The following is a 15,307-nucleotide window of genomic DNA, read 5'->3' as shown; positions in this document are numbered from 1 at the left end:
TCTAGGTTTTAAGCCTCACATGCATTAGGGATTTGTCCTAATGCTCACACTCCCCTTGCTATCCTACCCCGACAGGCCCCAGTGTGTGTTGTGCCCCTCCCTGAGTCCATGTGTTCTCATTGTTGGACTCCCACTTGTGAGTGAGAACATCCGTGATTGGTTTTCTGTTCTTGTGTCAGTTTGCTGAGAATGATGGTTTCCAGCCTTATCCATATCCCTGCAAAGGACATGAACTCATAAGAATGAGTTTTATGGCTACATAGTATTTCATGGTGTATATGTGCCAAGTTTTCTTTATCCAGTCTAACATTGATGGACATTTGGGTTGGTTCCAAGTCTTTGCTATTGTGAATAGTGCTGCAGTAAACATACATGTGCATGTGTCTTTATAGTAGAATGATTTATAACCCTTTGGGTATATACCCAGTAATGGGATTGCTGGATCAATGGGTATTTCTAGTTCTGAATCTAGAACTGATCTCTTCCACAATGATCTACACTGTCTCTTCCACAATGGTTGAACTAATTTACACTCCCACCAACAGTGTAAAAGCATTCCTATTTTCCACAGCCTTGCCAGCATCTGTGGTTTCCAGACTTTTTAATAATTGTCATTCTTTTTTTTAAATATATATTTTATTACATTTTAGTTTCTGGGGTACATGTGAAGAACATGCAGAATTGCTGCATAGGTACATACATGGCAATGTGATTTGATGCCTCCATCCCCATCACCTATATCTGGCATTTCTCCCCATGTTATCCCTTCCCAACTCCCTACCCCACACTGTCTCTCCCCTAGCACCCCTGCACAGACCTCTGTGTGATGCTCCCCTCCCTGTGTCCATGTGTTCTCATTGTTCAACACCCGTCGATGAGTGAGAACATGTGCCATTCTAACTGGCGTGAGATGGCATCTCATTGTGGTTTTGATTTGTATTTCTCTAATGACCAGTCATGATGAGTTTTTTCTTCATATGTTTGCAGGCCACATAAATGTCTTCTTTTGAGAAGTGTCTGTTCATATCCTTTGCCCACTTTTTGATGCAGTTTGTTTTTTTCTTGTAAATTTGTTTAAGTTTCTTATAGATTCTAGATATCAGACCTTTGCCAGATAGGTAGATTGCAAAAATTTTCTCTCATTCTGTAGGTTGCTGTTTATTTTGCTGTGCAGAATCTCTTTAGTTTAATTAGATCCCATTTGTCAATTTTGGCTTTTGTTGCAGTTGTTGTTGGTGTTTTAGTCATGAAGTCTTTGCCCATGCCTATGTCCTGGATGATATCGCCTAAGTTTTCTTCTAGGGTTTTCATAGTTTTGGGTTTTATGTTTAAGTGTTGAATCCATCTGGAGTTAATTTTTGTATAAGTTGTAAGGAAAGGGGTCAGGTTTCTGTTTTCTGCATATGGCTAGCCAGTTTTTCCAGCACCATTTATTAAATAAGGAATCTTTACTCATTGCTTGTTTTTTTTCCATCAAATATCAGATGGTTGTAGATGTGTGGTGTTATTTCTGAGGTCTCTGCTCTGTTCCATTGGTCTATGTATCTGTTTTGGTACCAGTACCATGCCGACACAGCCTTTTACACAGTGGTAACACGCAGCATCCAAAACTATCTGTGAATTCTTTGTTATATTTTATTATCTTTTTTTTTGAGACAAGGTGTTGTTTCTTCACCTAAGCTGAAGTGGAGCGGTGCAGTCACAGTTCGCTGCCGTCTCAAACTTCCTAGGCTCAAGCGATCCTCCCACTTCTGCCTCTCTCATAGCTGGGACCAAAGGCACCTGCCACCATGCCTGGTTAATTTTTTTTAAAGTTTTTCTAGAGAAAGGGTCTTTCCATGTTGCTCAGGCTGGTCTTGAACTCTTGGGCACAAGCAATCCTCCTGCCTCAGTCTCCCGAAGTACTGGGATTACAAGCATGAGCCACCATCCCCAGCCTATAATTGATTGATTGAGTTTTTTTAAGACCAGGTCTTGCTCTTGTCACTTAGTTTGAATGGAGTGCAGTGGTATGATTACGGCTCACTACAGCCTCTACCTCCTGTGCTCAAGCAATCTTCCCACCTCAGCCTCCTGAGTAGCTGGGACTACAGGCACAAACCACCTTGCTGGGATGATTTTTGTATTTTTTATACAGATGGGGTTTTTCCATGTTGTGCAGGTTGGTCTTGGACTCCTGAGCTCAAGTGATTCACCTGCTTTGGCCTCCCAAAATGCTGGGATTACAGGCATGAGCCATCATGCCTGGCCTGATTTCTTTAAATGCTAGAATTTAAAACATTAACTGATTGTTCCTTTAAAATGATAGAATAATAGTGGTGTTTCTTGTTTATAATTTTCTTTTTTTCCCCAGATTTCAGAAAATAACCATATATTAGTTTTATCATTAGAAAAAAAGCTGAAACATAAAAACATTCTTAGAATGCCATCTGCATTCCTCTAGTATGTCATTTTTAATAAAACAGCTGTGCTTGACCTACAAAATAGGTCCCTTGGTCCCTAAGAATCAGGGAAAACTAATGGATTGAAATGACTAAGGTCAGAGAGCAGAGTCTAACTATCTGTGCTTACCTCTTAAAATGATATATTATTAACTAAGCATGGAATTATATAACTAATTTGTATAAAATGTAGACTATAGAAATATATTTAGGCCAGCATGGGCAACATAGTGAGACCTGTCTCTACAAAAATTTATAAAAAATTAGCTGGGCATGGTGGTGCCCATGCCTGTAGTCCTAAGAAGCCTGAGGGATTGCTTGAGCACTTGTGGTTGAGGCTGCAGTGAGCCATGATTGTGCCACTGCACTCCAGCCTGGCCCACACAGTGAGACCCTGATTCAAAAAAAAATATATTTAGGACCACGATGTAAAGAAATGGGATGTTGAGATTATTCTGCTTTGCTAACTTAAACTATTATTGGCATTAAACGACCTCTAACACTTGGATCAGAGAATTTCTCTTTTAGGGTATTTCAGTTATCTGCTAGTCAACAAACAACCCGCAAACTAAGTGACTTCAAGCAACTATAGTTGATGGGGCTCAAGTGGGTGGTGCTTCTGCTCTACGTGGTGAAGCTGAAGTCACGTCTGCAGGTTCATTCAACTGGGAGCCTAGCTTGGGCTGTGACCTTGAAGATGGTTTCTCATCCTCCAGGGTCTCTTTCCACTTGGCCCCCATTATTCAGTAATCTAGGCCGAAGCTTTTGATGTTGTGGAAGCTGGTTTTCAGGAAGGAGCTTTTCAAGAGGACAAGGACATATCAAGCGTTGGGTCTGGAGGAAAGCAGGAGTGAGGCTGGGGAGACAACTCATGCCTCATTAACATGCCTGTGTTAACGCCCTTCCTACAGGCTGTGGAGTTGGCCTCAGGGTACACTGCAGAGGACTCAGCACTGCAGTGGCTGTGCCTGAGGGAGCTGCACATGCTCACTACTCCATCTACTGGAAGGGGGGCGACAATAACAATGTGTGGCAGAGGTTTCTTGGGATGTTGTCCTACTGTGTGCAGTTGGGCAGGTTGGTGCCTGACTTAGTTCTTTTTTTTTTTTTTTTTAATTTTTTATTGGATTTTAGGTTTTGGGGTACATGAGCAGAGCATGCAAAACAGTTGTGTAGGAACACACATGGCAGTGTGCTTTTCTTTCCTTCTCCCCTTCACCCACATTTGGCATTTCTCCCCAGGCTATCCCTCCCCACCTCCCCCCCCACTGGCCCTCCCCTTTTCCCCCCAATAGACCCCAGTGTTTAGTACTCCCCTTTCTGTGTCCATGTGTTCTCATTTTTCATCACCCGCATATGAGTGAGAATATGCGGTGTTTCATTTTCGGTTCTTGTGTCAGTTTGCTGAGGATGACGTTCTCCACATTCATCCATGTCCCTACAAACGACACAAACTCATCATTTCTGATTGCTGCATAATATTCCATGGTGTATATGTGCCACATTTTTCCAATCCAGTCTATTATCAATGGGCATTTGGGTTGATTCCAGATCTTTGCTATTGTAAACAGTGCTGCAATGAACATTCGTGTACATGTGTCCTTATAGTAGAACGATTTATAGTCTTTTGGATATATACCCAGTAATGGGATTGCTGGGTCAAATGGAATTTCTATTTCTAAGGCCTTGAGGAATCGCCACACTGTCTTCCACAATGATTGAACTAATTTACACTCCCACCAACAGTGTAAAAGTGTTCCTTTTTCTCCACATCCTCTCCAGCATCTGTTGTCTCCAGATTTTTTAATGATCGCCATTCTAACTGGCGTGAGATGGTATCTCAATGCGGTTTTGATTTGCATCTCTCTGATGACCAGTGACGATGAGCATTTTTTCATATGATTGTTGGCCTCATATATGTCTTCTTTCGTAAAGTATCTGTTCATATCCTTTGTCCACTTTTGAATGGGCTTGTTTGTTTTTTTCCTGTAAATCTGTTTGAGTTCTTTGTAAATTCTGGATATCAGCCCTTTGTCAGATGGGTAAACTGCAAAAATTTTTTCCCATTCTGTTGGTTGCCGATCCACTCTAGTGACTGTTTCTTTTGCCGTGCAGAAGCTGTGGAGTTTCATTAGGTCCCATTTGTCTATTTTGGCTTTTGTTGCCAATGCTTTTGGTGTTTGTTCATGAAGTCCTTGCCTACTCCTATGTCCTGGATAGTTTTGCCTAGATTTTCTTCTAGGGTTTTTATGGTGCCAGGTCTTATGTTTAAGTCTTTAATCCAACTGGAGTTAATTTTAGTGTAAGGTGCCAGGAAGGGATCCAGTTTCTGCTTTCTGCCCATGGCTAGCCAGTTTTCCCAACACCATTTGTTAAACAGGGAATCCTTTCCCCCTTGCTTGTTTTTGTCAGGTTTATCAAAGATTGTATAGTTGTAGATATGTTGTGTTGCCTCCAGTGCCTCTGTTTTGTTCCATTGGTCTATATCTCTGTTTTGGTACCAGTACCATGCTGTTTTGATTACTGTAGCCTTGTAGTATAATTTGAAATCCGGTAGTGTGATGCCCCCCACTGTGTTCTTTTTGCTTAGAATTGACTTGGCTATGCGGGCTCTCTTTTGGTTCCATATGAAGTTCATGGTGGTTTTTTCCAGTTCTGTGAAGAAAGTCAATGGTAGCTTGATGGGGATAGCGTTGATTCTGTAAATTACTTTGGGCAGTATAGCCATTTTCACGATGTTAATTCTTCCTAACCATGAACATGAAATGTTTCTCCATCTGTTTGTGTCCTCTCTGATTTCGTTGAGCAGTGGTTTGTAGCTCTCCTTGAAGAGGTCCCTTACGTTACTTGTGAGTTGTATTCCAAGGTATTTTATTCTTTTTGTAGCAATTGTGAATGGCAGTTCATTCTTGATTTGGCTTTCTTTAAGTCTGTTATTGGTGTAGAGGAATGCTTGTGATTTTTGCACATTGATTTTATATCCTGAGACTTTGCTGAAGTTGCTTATTAGTTTCATGAGTTTTTGGGCTGAGGCCATGGGGTCTTCTAGGTATACTATCATGTCGTCTGCAAATAGAGACAATTTGGCTTCCTCCTTTCCTATTTGAATACCCTTTATTTCTTTTTCTTGCCTGATTGCTCTGGCTAGAACTTCCAGAACTATATTGAATAGGAGTGGTGAAAGAGGGCATCCTTGTCTAGTGCCAGATTTCAAAGGGAATGCTTCCAGTTTTTGCCCATTCAGTATGATATTGGCTGTTGGTTTGTCATAAATAGCTTTTATTACTTTGAGATACGTTCCATCGATACCGAGTTTATTGAGGGTTTTTAGCATAAAGGGCTGTTGAATTTTGTCAAATGCCTTCTCTGCGTCAATTGAGATAATCATGTGGTTTTTGTTTTTGGTTCTGTTTATGTGGTGAATTACGTTGATAGACTTGCGTATGTTGAACCAGCCTTGCATCCCCGGGATGAATCCTACTTGATCATGATGAATAAGTTTTTTGATTTGCTGTTGCAATCGGCTTGCCAATATTTTATTGAAGATTTTTGCATCTATGTTCATCATGGATATCGGCCTGAAGTTTTCTTTTCTCGTTGGGTCTCTGCCGGGTTTTGGTATCAGGATGATGTTGGTCTCATAAAATGATTTGGGAAGGATTCCCTCTTTTTGGATTGTTTGAAATAGTTTTAGAAGGAATGGTACCAGCTCCTCCTTGTGTGTCTGGTAGAATTCGGCTGTGAACCCGTCTGGACCTGGGCTTTTTTTGTGTGGTAGGCTCTTAATTGCTGCCTCAACTTTAGACCTTGTTATTGGTCTATTCATAGTTTCAGCTTCCTCCTGGTTTAGGCTTGGGAGGACACAGGAGTCCAGGAATTTATCCATTTCTTCCAGGTTTACTAGTTTATGTGCATAGAGTTGTTTGTAATATTCTCTGATGATGGTTTGAATTTCTGTGGAATCTGTGGTGATTTCCCCGTTATCATTTTTTATTGCATCTATTTGGTTGTTCTCTCTTTTATTTTTAATCAATCTGGCTAGTGGTCTGTCTATTTTGTTGATCTTTTCAAAAAACCAGCTCTTGGATTTATTGATTTTTTGAAGGGTTTTTCGTGTCTCAATCTCCTTCAGCTCAGCTCTGATCTTAGTAATTTCTTGTCTTCTGCTGGGTTTTGAGTTTTTTTGATCTTGCTCCTCTAGCTCTTTCAATTTTGACGATAGGGTGTCAATTTTGGATCTCTCCATTCTCCTCATATGGGCACTTATTGCTATATACTTTCCTCTAGAGACTGCTTTAAATGTGTCCCAGAGGTTCTGGCACGTTGTGTCTTCGTTCTCATTGGTTTCGAAGAACTTCTTTATTTCTGCCTTCATTTCGTTGTTTACCCAGTCAACATTCAAGAGCCAGTTGTTCAGTTTCCATGAAGCTGTGCGGTTCTGGGTCGGTTTCTGAATTCTGAGTTCTAACTTGATTGCACTATGGTCTGAGAGGCTGTTTGTTATGATTTCAGTTGTTTTGCATTTGTTTAGCAGTGCTTTACTTCCAATTAAGTGGTCAATTTTAGAGTAGGTGTGATGTGGTGCTGAGAAGAATGTGTATTCTGTGGATTTGGGGTGGAGAGTTCTGTAAATGTCTATCAGGTTTGCTTGCTCCAGGTCTGAGTTCAAGCCCTGGGTATCCTTGTTGATTTTCTGTCTGGTTGATCTGTCTAGTATTGACAGTGGAGTGTTAAAGTCTCCCACTATTCTTGTGTGGGAGTCTAAGTCCTTCTGTAAGTCATTAAGAACTTGCCTTATGTATCTGGGTGCTCCTGTGTTGGGTCCATATATGTTTAGGATCGTTAGCTCTTCTTGTTGTATCGATCCTTTTAGCATTATGTAATGGCCTTCTTTGTCTCTTTTGATCTTTGTTGCTTTAAAGTCTATTTTATCAGAGATGAGAATTGCAACTCCTGCTTTTTTTTGCTTTCCATTAGCTTGGTAAATCTTCCTCCATCCCTTTATTTTGAGCCTTTGTTTATCCTTGCATGTGAGATGGGTTTCCTGGATACAGCACACTGAGGGGTTTTGGATTTTTATCCAATTTGCCAGTCTGTGTCTTTTGATTGGTGCATTTAGTCCATTTACATTTAGGGTTAATATTGTTATGTGTGAATTTGATACTGCCATTTTGATGCTAAGTGGCTGTTTTGCCTGTTAGTTGTTGTAGATTCTTCATTATGTTGAAGCTCTTTAGCATTCAGTGTGGTTTTGGAATGGCTGGTACTGATTGATCCTTTCTATGTGTAGTGCCTCTTTGAGGAGGTCTTGTAAAGCAGGCCTGGTGGTGACAAAATCTCTGAGTACTTGCTTGTTCGCAAAGGATTTTATTCTTCCTTCACTTCTGAAGCTCAGTTTGGCTGGATATGAAATTCTGGGTTGAAAGTTCTTTTCTTTAAGAATGTTGAATATTGGCCCCAACTCTCTTCTGGCTTGTAGTGTTTCTGCCGAGAGATCTGCTGTGAGTCTGATGGGCTTCCCTTTGTGGGTGACCCGACCTTTCTCTCTGGCTGCCCTTAGTATTCTCTCCTTTATTTCAACCCTGTTGAATCTGACGATTATGTGCCTTGGGGTTGCTCTTCTTGCGGAATATCTTTGTGGTGTTCTCTGTATTTCCTGCAATTGAGTGTTGGCTTGTCTTGCTAGGTGGGGGAAATTTTCCCGGATGATGTCCTGAAGAGTATTTTCCAGCTTGGATTTATTCTCTTTTTCCCCTTCTGGTACACCTATCAAACGTAGGTTAGGTCTTTTCACATAGTCCCACATTTCTTGGAGACTTTGTTCATTCCTTTTTGCGTTTTTTTCTCTGATCTTGGTTTCTCGTTTTATTTCATTGAGTTGGTCTTCGACTTCAGATATTCTTTCTTCTGCTTGGTCAATTCGGCTATTGAGACTTGCGTTTGCTTCGCGAAGTTCTCGTATTGTGTTTTTCAGCTCCTTTAATTCATTCATATTCCTCTCTAAGGTATCCATTCTTGTTATCATTTCCTCGAATCTTTTTTCAAATCTTTTTTGAAGGTTCTTAGTTTCTTTGCATTGATTTAATACATGATCTTTTAGCTCACAAAAGTTTCTCATTATCCATCTTCTGAAGTCTAATTCCGTCATTTCGTCACAGTCATTCTCTGTCCAGCTTTGCTCCCTTGCTGGTGAGGAGTTTTGGTCCTTTCTAGGAGGCGAGGTGTTCTGGTTTCGGGTGTTTTCCTCCTTTTTGCGCTGGTTTCTTCCCATCTTTGTGGATTTGTCCACTGGTCGTCTGCGTAGTTGCTGACTTTTCATTTGGGTCTCTGAGTGGACACCCAGAATGTTGATGATGAAGTATTTCTGTTGCTTGGTTTTCCTTCTACCAGTCTAGCCCCTTCGCTGTACAACTGCTGAGGTCCACTCCAGACCCTGTTTGTCTTGGGTGTACCTCTAATAGCTGTGGCACAGCGAGGGATGCTACCAGTTTCTTTTTCTGCTCTCTTTGTCCCAGGATGATGCCTGCCTAATGTCAGTCTTTTGGATATAGAGGGGTCAGGGAGCTGCTTGAGGAGACAGTTTGTACTTTATAGGGGTTTAATTGCTGAGCTGTGCACGCTGTTGTTCATTCAGGGCTGTTAGGCTGCTATGTTTGATTCTGCTGCAACAGAGCTCATTAAAAAACCCCCTTTTTTTTTTCTCAAATGCTCTGTGTTGAGGGGTTTGGGCTTTATTTTTGGATGTCCGATCAGGTGTCCTGCCCAGCTAGAAGGCAGACTAGCCACTGTTTGGCTGCCGAGGCTCCGACCTGCTGTTGTGTGATTCATGCTGTTCCTGCCGGCTCTGCTGTGGTCTCCGCCACGCCCTGCTGCGGAGTCTCTTTGTTGTAGCGTGTTGCTTCAGCAACGGCAGGCTGTGTCAGCAGTGGGCGTGTATCTCAGTTGGGGCTGGTTGCCTCGGCAACGGCTGGCTGCGTCAGCAGTGGGCGTGTATCTCAGTTGGGGCGGGTTGCCTCGGCAACGGCTGGCTGCGTGGGCGTGTATCTCAGTTGGGGCAGGTTGCCTCGGCAACGGCTGGCTGCGTCACCAGTGGGTGTGTATATCAGTTGGGGCGGGTTGCCTCGGTAGTGGTGGACGCCCCTCCCCCACAGAGCGTCTCGGGCCGTCTGCTCGGGATAGTTTGAAATCGCGGTTTTGTTCGTCCCACTAGGTATCCCAATCCCTGCAATCCCCTGGGCTGGCCTACTGTCCAAGTCTCGTTCAGTCTCAAGTCCAGCCCTCTCAAGTCTCAGGTTGCCAGTTCAACAGGGCACCCGGACAAGCGCGCCCTGTGGGGATTGTTGGGTAGGGCCGGCCGCTGCCACCCCAGCTGCCAGCTTCGCCAGGCAGACCTACTGCCTGGCGTCCCGTGTCTTTTTTATACTTGGGAGTTTCCCCGATCTGTGGGCAACAAAGATCAGTCTGGAAATGCCGCTCTGACTCACCATTTGCGGATTCAACGAGAAGAGCTCCAATCCTGGGTTGTCCTCACAGCGCCATCTTGAGTCCTCCTCCCCGATTTTTTTTTTTAATTTTTGAAACAGGGTCTTATTCTGTTGCTCAGCCTGGAGTGCAATGATGAGATCACAGCTCACTGCAACCTCAACCTCTTAGACTTACGCCTGCCAAGTAGCTGGGATCACAGGCACACATCACCAGGCCTGGCTAATGTTTTTCTTTTTAGTAGAAACAAGGTCATGTTATGTTATCCAGGCACTCATTACTATTTTTTTTTTTTGAGATAAGGTCTCTGTAGCCCAGGCTGGAGTACAGTGGCATGATCTTGGCTCACTGCCACCTCCATCAACAGTAATGTCAGGCATGAGGGGTCATGCACCCAGGCATTTTGGGTGCAAGTGATCCTCCAAACTCAGTCTCCCAAGTGGCTGGGATTACAGGCGCATACTACTATGCCTGGAACTTTTAGATTTTTGGTAGAGATGGGGTTTTGCTCTATTTCCTGGGCTGGTCTCGAACTCCTGAACTCCAGTGATATGCCTGCCTTGGCCTCCCAAAGTGCTGGGATTACAGGCATAAGCCACCACCAGATTACTATTTAATCTGGGCACGAAGTACTAATTTTATAGGGGCCAAACCTGGCTGACATCCTTTCAGCCCAGTGATAAACTAACATCACCAGTAATGGGGCAAAGGGGCACTGCAGACCTCCTGATGGGACACTTGGCAAGGACCAGATGTTCCACTGTGGTGCTCCTGCCAACAAGGCCCAAGCTGTGCCTAATCACCAGCAAATATCAGACAGCCCAAAGGGCGACCACATGCTTTGGAGGGGTCAAAGTCAGGAAAGACTTCTTCTTTTTGCGACAGAGTCTTGCTCTGTCACTAGGCTGGAGTGCAGTGGCATGATCTCAGCTCACTGCCATCTCTGCCTCCCAGGCTCAAGCGATTCTCCTGTCTCACCCCCCCCGAGTAGGTGCGACTACAGGCATGCACCATCACACCCAGCTAATTTTTGCATTTTTAGTAGAGATGGTGTTTCACCATGTTGGCCAGGATGATCTCAATCTTTTGAGGGACCATTCCTGACTGAAGGGAACTAAAAACATCACTGCACAGAATGGATGAGCCTGTGCTGGACTCTGGCCAGGTAATGGGCACGAGTGGGTAGCTAGTGGTGAACCCTGAGTGGGGTCTGATGACTAGGTGTGGTCTGGTGGCAACACTAATTTACTGGTGTGTTTATAAGCACTGTGACTATATAGGATAATGCATTCACTTCTGGGAAATACACTGAAATTGTAAGAAGTCAAGGGGTATCATATCCTGTACCTTGCTCATATTGGCTTTGTGAAAAAAACCACATAAAATAGAGATAGGATAAAGCAGATGCAGCAAAGCATCAACGATTTGGAAATCTGGGTGAAGGGTCTATGAAGTTTTCTTTCTTTCTTTTTTTTTTTTTTTTTCTGAGACAGGATCTTGTTCTATTTCTCCAGGCTAGAGTGCAGTGGCACAATCATAGCTCACTGTAACCTTGAACTCCTGGGCACAAATGATCCTCCCACCTCAGTCTCCTGAGTAGCTAAGACCATAGTTGGACATTACCATGCTTGGCTGATTTTATTTTTTTGCAGAAATGAGGTCTCCCTATGTTGCCCACGCTGGTCTCAAATTCCTGGCCTCAAGCAGTCCTCCTACTTTGGCCTCCCAAAGTGTTGAGATTACAGGTGTGAACCACCATGCTCAGCCTGCAAGTTCTTTTTATTATGTCTGGAAACTTTTCTGTATGTCTGAAATTATTTCAAAATAAAAAGTTAACTAAGTGGGGTGACTTGTACCTGTTAATTCTAGCTACTTGGGAAGCTGAGGCAGGAGAATTTCTGAGGCCCGGAGCTCAAGACCAGCCTGGGCAACACAGTGAGGCCCCCCATCTCTCTATTATAGTTCTTCTTTTTGAGACAGAGTCTTGCTCTGTCACTAGGCTGGAGTGCAGTGGCATGATCTCAGCTCACTGCCACCTCTGCCTCCCAGGCTCAAGCAATTCTCCTGTCTCGCCCCCCTGAGTAGGTGCGACTACAGGCATGCAGCATCACACCCAGCTAATTTTTGCATTTTTAGTAGAGATGGCATTTCACCATGTTGGCCAGGATGATCTCAATCTTTTGACCTCATGATCTGCCTGCCTTGGCCTCCCAAAGTGCTGGGATTACAGGCCTGAGGCACTGTACCTGGCCACTTTTCTTTTTAAATTAGCTGGCTGTGGTGATGCATGCCTGTAGTCACTGAGGTGAGAGGATGGTTTGAGTGATCATTGAGCCACTGCACTCCAGTCTGTGCAACAGAGTAAGACCCTGTCTTTAAAAAAACATAATGGCTAGGCCAGGTGCAGTGGCTCACTCCTGTAATCCCAGCACTTTGGGGGGTCAAGGCAGGTGGGCTCAGGAGTTTGAGACCAGTCTGGGCAACATACTGAGACCACATCTCTATAAAAAATAAAAACAAATCGGCCAGGTGTGGTGGCACTTGTCTATAGTTTCAGCTATTTGGGAAGCTGAGGTGGGAGGATTGCTTGAGCCTGAGAAGTTGAGGTTACAGTGAGGCAAGATCACGCTGTTGCATTCCAGCCTGGGTAACAGAGCAAGACTCCATCTCAAACAACAACAACAATAAAAAAAACCCTGACAGTGATTGAGATAGGAGGAAGCTTCAGATCCCAGAAAGTGGCAAGGGTTACATGTGGTAGAACAGGAGGGGTCAGCAGGACCCCACAGGTGTGAGCTGGGGTGGTGGGAGGTGGGTGGTGGGCAAGGCAGAGTGCTGTCCAGGTGCTGTTAGGCCTGAGGCAAGATGAGGGAGGTAGGGGGCACAGTCAAGATGTATGCAGGGGTTGTGGCACTGGGAACGCTGGCATAGAGGGGCTGGGAGGATCAGGGGGTGCCATCTGAGTGAATGGGGGCTCCGGGAGAAGCAGGAGGAAGCCCCTAGCACAAGGACAGGAGTGGCATGGAGTACTGGGCCCTTCAGGGTCATGTGCTCCTTGAAGGCTCTGTCCTGGAAGCATATCCCAGGACCAGTCCTATGGGCTGGGCGGCAGAAGGCCAGGACATAAGAGCACGGAGGCCCTATGGGAATATAGGGAAACCTGGGGAGGAGGTGGAGGAGAGGGGTGGACGTGGGGCCACACAGGAATGTGCTGCAGAGTGAGAAGCAGAGGCCACGGATGGAATGCCAAGAGATCTCTGAGGCCCGCATGTTACAGCATCTGACCACATGGAGCTCCAGCTGCCCTGGTAATGGCAGAATCTGGGGTGAAGAACATAAGGGGTCTTGTTGGAGTGATCCAGCTGGGGGGCATGGAGGCCCCAGATTTCCCACAGGACTTGGGTGTGGAGTTCTCCAGGCCATGGGCCTGCCTCTGTGAGCTGCAGTAGGTGCCTTGGGTTTCTGGACGCCTGTCCCCCAGCCATCTAGATGGCCTGTAGGGACCATCACCACTAGTCTCACTCGTACCCACAGGGAGGGAAAAACAGAAGACCCCAGAAGCACAGAGGGGCGATGCTTGTCATGGTGATGGTCTGGAGTCACTGAGGGAAAAATAAATTTAGTCAAGCATTCTCTGTTTAGGTTTAGGGAAACTATACATTTAAAAAGCTTGTCCAGAGCATGTAAGATAGACGTTTGGAGTGTGAAAGCTGTGATCATGTCTCACATGAGCTGTGCTGCCTGATATAGGAACCATAAGCCACACATGGCTGGGGTGGTCACTGCACTGTATGTGTTATGCACAGGAGATGCCAAAGGACTGGTACAAGAGGTAATGCAAAAACCCCACCACACCTTGGGAGGACGGGACTGGTGGATCTCTTGAGTTCAACAGTTCAAAACCAGCAAGGGAAACACAGTGAGGCCCCATACCTACAAAAAATATAAAAATTAGTATGGCATGGTGGTGCACATCTGTAGTTATAGCTACTTGTGAGGCTGAAGTGGGAGTATTGCTTGACCCCGAGAGGTTGAGGTTGCATTGAGCTGTGACTGCACCACTGCATTCCAGCCTGGGCAACAAGTGAGACCCTGTTTCAAAAACAAACAAAAAACCCAAAAGTAAATGAGCTGGATGTGGTGGCTCACACCTGTAATCTCAACATTTGGGGAGACTGAGGCAGGAGGATCTCTTGAAGCTAGGAGTTTGAGACCAGCCTGGGCAAAATACCAAGACCCCATATCTACAAATACACACACAAAATCAAGAACAAAAGTGAATGCAACATCTTATGAATAACTTATGTAGTGATTACATATTGAAATAATATGTTAGATATTTTAGATTAATTAAGGTATTTGATTTAATCCTGCATTTTCATTTACTTTATCATCTAAAGGGAGCTGGAGGTGCCTCTGGAGGAGCCAGGGTCCACGGTGTCTCAGACACAGGAGCCTCCACCCTTATGGTGAAATAGAAGTGACACAATGAATCCCTAGACACCCAGTTGCATGTTTTCTCCAAGAACATAGTTTCCAATTGCAGGTTATTTGACTAAACTTGTTAAGAGGCCAGGGAAGAAACAGGATTGACGCTGGGTGTTCTGTTGGCTGAACCCTTGTCTGGAGTCAGCCCAAAGTGATGGCAGGGGAATTCCTGCAAGGGACTGCCCTAAACCTTCCCAGAATGAGAGCCAGCTGAGGTTCCAAAGGAAAAGCACTTAATGCCAGGGTAGTCAGTCCAAAGCATTTGTTAGGGAAACTTATATACAGAGGGGGATGCAGTGTGGTCTCATGAGGGACAGTCAGAAACAGGTTCTGCCTAAGCATGCCACGGTGAGTGGGGAGTGGAGTTTATGTGAAGATGCAAGGAATTTGGCTGGGGCAGGGCCAGTTTCCACATGCTTAGCAACACATCAGCTCTTTCAGTGTTTCAGGCAACAACCTAGCCATGTTTATCAGTGTCTGGGAAGATGCAAGGCCCCAGACAGGGTTTGAGCCTGCAGGGGAACATGCAGCTGACCAGGTCACAGAGCAGTCAAAGCACTATGTCAGGCAGGACAAAGGAAAAGCTGGGGGGATGAAATGGGAGATCCAATACTGTGAGTCAAGCAGGGGACACATGCCCTGGTTAGAGCCCATGGGGCAGACCCTGCCAGGTCAGAGCAGAGGAGAACCCTGGCCAAGGCGCTCCGCATGGGGGACTGTGACCCCACAGGCAAGCCTGCTACCCAGGCATGTTTGTCCCCTGGAGGGTCCTCTCAGTAAGTTTTGCTGATGCTGTCAACACCCTGAGCCTAGAGAAATCCATCCCATTAAAATAAAGCTCTGGCTCAAGTGTGATTCCAGATCTTTCTTGGCTATCTTCACGAAAAAGAGTAAAG

This window comes from Callithrix jacchus, chromosome 14, assembly GCF_049354715.1.
Source record: "Callithrix jacchus isolate 240 chromosome 14, calJac240_pri, whole genome shotgun sequence".
Lineage (NCBI taxonomy): Eukaryota > Metazoa > Chordata > Mammalia > Primates > Cebidae > Callithrix > Callithrix jacchus.
Note: the sequence above shows the minus strand (reverse complement) of the source record.